The sequence below is a fragment of the Limulus polyphemus genome, unplaced genomic scaffold (assembly GCF_000517525.1).
Source record: "Limulus polyphemus unplaced genomic scaffold, Limulus_polyphemus-2.1.2 Scaffold1494, whole genome shotgun sequence".
NCBI classification, from domain to species: Eukaryota; Metazoa; Arthropoda; class Merostomata; order Xiphosura; family Limulidae; genus Limulus; species Limulus polyphemus.
The window spans coordinates 94,331-97,764 of NW_013667104.1; the positions used below are offsets into that span (position 1 = coordinate 94,331).

Below are 3,434 nucleotides of genomic sequence, written 5' to 3' on the forward strand. Positions count from 1 at the left end.
AAAGCGTTGAGAAAAGGTTTTTTAAGCTTAAGATTCTAAGGATGACAAACCTTTGTCGAAACGTTGTACATTTGCTGTCATGTTAAGCTTATATTAAAGTTTTTCTTCATTACCCATTTAAGCCGTCTCCAGCCATTATTACAACAACAATGATACTGATGATGACAAAACCTTGTCGAAACGTTGTACATTTGCTGTCATGTTAAGCTTATATTAAAGTTTTTCTTCATTACCCATTTAAGCCGTCTCCAGCCATTATTACACTTCTATATAGTGGTGCGAATGGTTAAAACAGGTGACCCCTCTAGGCGGTCTTCGGCCCTCTTTCGGGGAACAACTGCAGAAGCAATTCTCACTATGATTATTTGCTTAATTCGTCGTGTTTTTTTTATCTAACGAAAAGTTAATGTGTAGCTGTTTTATAAACCATATGTAAATAGATTTTATCTCATATTTACATTTTCTTACTGGCAGAGTAGCATATAAGGGGATCTTTGCAACCTAACGGTTAGGATAAATTTGTATTGGATCCACAGAAGAAGAAAACGCCAATAAACTGCATAGCGCCATCTGTTGAATAATAAAGAATTCATAATAGAATTTCGAAATAAAACATCCTACGTTAGATTATATGATAAAACTCGTTAAAAGATGAAAAATGTTTTCAACATTCCACGTTTCTTATTATAACAAATTAAATTTAATCTATTTAGATTACGTCATATAATTTTTTTTCATCATCATTCCTATTGTGCTTAATTTTTTAAAGTTATTTTTGTATAGAACAAACACTGATAGAAACGAACTGGAATCCGCGAAGAACAGAAGAAAATTCTGGATAGTGTGCTTATTGTTTATATTCATATAAAATCTCGATTTTAAATTTTCAACTTTGACATAACTACTAACCATTTTAACGTTTTCTAATTGAACATTAAGTATACGACAATCTAATGGACTCGATATTTGTGGACTGATAATCAATTATGAAGAAACAGTGTGTTTGTGAAACTAATCCTTCACTGTTTTTGTTATAAGTATTTCGACATTAAGATACTTTGGAGATTTTAAGTTACATTACACTGGAATTATAGATTTTTTCACAATTCCATAAGTAGCTTTAGTGACACACGATACTCTTGTGTGTCTGTACGCATCTTGCAGTACCATACACACAGACATCTTTATATATAGCGCCTAGGGCCTACTAGCCAATCAAAATCCAAGCAACACGATAATACGTACTTGTTTGTGCGTCGTCCCTGTGATGCATCTAGCTGGCCGGTAGTGGCGCCAGAGCCTTTGTCGCGTCATCGTAATTCTTCGAGTTACGTACCAGTTCAGTGTGACATCCTGTACCCTTCCTTGCGGCAAAACAGCTATCTTAGGATGAACAGGTATGGCTTAGAGTCACGTGCACTTTTTCTTGTCTAGCTGATAAACCCGTCTTCATCTATGATGGCTTTCCGTCAGTAGGTAAAATAAGCTTAGTAACGTAGCCTGTTCGCTATCAACCCTGGCTCTATTACAACAGAACGTGTTGTTTACTGTAAGACCTGCAGCTGCTCACTTCTGGCGGAGTTTAGGGATAGCACATGTTCTCTTAACTACAGTATAGCTAGGGAACTTGCAGATTTAACGACAAAGAAAGCGTTTCAGAATATATGTTGGCACATGCGACATGTTGTTGCAATGATCAGAAAAGAGAGTGGGTTGGTGAAGAACTGTGTAAGGAAAAATAGCGTCGACAAAACTAATCATAGGCATAGTGTAACATGGTGTTCGTGTGTCGCCTACAGTTATTTGCTTCAGATCGCTAGCCAGAAAGATGTGCGTTTGATCCCCATTTTGTTTTTTAGATTGCTTTATTTATTCTGTTGGCACGGGCGCTTATTTGTCGGATGTAATGTAACACTACACTGAGCGTAGCGAATAGTATATTTAATGTACCAGCTGAGCATAGGACAAAAAAATTATGTTTTATTTCCTGTCGCTAGACTCTTGATAATATTATGAACTATAAGTACCTTGAATCTCCTGTAGAGTTGCAGATCTTTCTCTTGTTCTTGTCTTTGTATCGGTATGCTTTCATCTTCTCTCCAAAGGTACTAAAAACTAAAACGATACTAAATATACTTGTTAAGGAGAAAGGGCGGGGAATCTTACACGGAAACAAGTGCTTAACTTTTCACTGGGATAAATGACCTAAACTTCTCAATTGAAAAATGATACCAAACCATGCAACTAAATGTGAGTGGAATCAGTAAGTATTTGATTCATGTCATTACACACACTTGGATTTAAAAGACAGTTCTCGACTGCTCGAGACATTTTTTCTCTAATTGTTAACTAAGTTATTAAGAGTTTAGCATATAGCTTGTTTGAAATGATCGAGATTATTTATGAAACAAAAAAAAAGTGAAAAAAAAACAAAACCCAACTACAACAATGTATCCAACCTGACAGAACTACTACTAATATTACAAACTTGTTATATGTTCCATAGTTGATATTACCATTGTTGGTGCTACTACTGTACCGAGATAAACTGACATTTTACAAAGAGAAATATATATAGTTTACAAAGTTTTGAATGGGATGACACCCACTACAGGTAAAAAATTATAATACATTTTCATAAGATATTTCTAGTAAAAAAAATAAGACTATTTTTAGTTAGTGTGGTATTCGACTGACTGACATCCGCTAAGGTTATGGTAAATACTTAAAAAAACAGTCATGAAAGTTCAACGGATATTCAACAGATGTATATCCCTTACAATTACGGTGAACAACTAAAACGAATCTAGAAATAAAAGACCATATGATACCAAATGTAACTTCTTTTGTTTTTTGTATTTGTGTGTGCTTATTGGACTTTCAAAGTTACTCCTTTTAACTTCTTAAAGATCGGCCCGGCATGGCCAGGTGGTTAGGGCGCTCGACTTGCAACCTGAGGGTCGCGCATTCAAATCTCCATCACACCAAACATGCTCGCCCTTTCAGCCGTGGGGGCGTTATATTGTGACGGTCAATCCCACTATTCGTTGGTAAAAGAGTAGCCCAAGAGTTGGCGGTGGGTGGTGAAGACTAGCTGCCTTCCATCTAATCTTACACTGCTAAATTTGGGACGGCTAGCGCAGATAGCCTCGTGTAGTTGTGCGCGAAATTCAAAACAAACAAATAATCTTAAGGATCGTTCCACTGAAACACAAAGTGTACAGCTATAGAGAAACACTTTCGAATAAGCTGTAAAGTAAAACGTTGGGTATCCATATAATCCAAAACAACAACAAAATTCGGTGTTAAGTTTAGGTTATTTCTAGAAATAATAAGTCTTTTATATTTCAATATGCATTACAGAAATTAAATAATTAAGACGAGTGGAATATCAGTTGAATTGCAACGATAACTTAAAGCCTCTACAATTACAC

General features: G+C 35.6%; 1 protein-coding gene and 1 long non-coding RNA gene across 8 annotated transcripts in view; one reads left to right on the forward strand and one right to left on the reverse strand.

The window, feature by feature from the left end:
- LOC111086855 overlaps window positions 1-3,434 on the reverse strand; it is a 15,456-nt gene that overhangs the window by 5,961 nt on the left and 6,061 nt on the right. The window contains exon 2 of the long non-coding RNA XR_002611577.1: window positions 2,028-2,115. This is a non-coding gene — a long non-coding RNA (uncharacterized LOC111086855). The remainder of the gene's footprint in view (window positions 1-2,027; window positions 2,116-3,434) is intronic.
- LOC106463828 (pleckstrin homology domain-containing family H member 1-like) overlaps window positions 1,283-3,434 on the forward strand; it is a 151,051-nt gene continuing 148,899 nt past the window's right edge. For all 7 annotated transcript variants that reach the window (XR_002611576.1, XR_002611574.1, XR_002611575.1 and 4 more), the window contains exon 1: window positions 1,283-1,397. The gene's annotated coding sequence lies outside the window, so the exon portion shown is untranslated. The remainder of the gene's footprint in view (window positions 1,398-3,434) is intronic.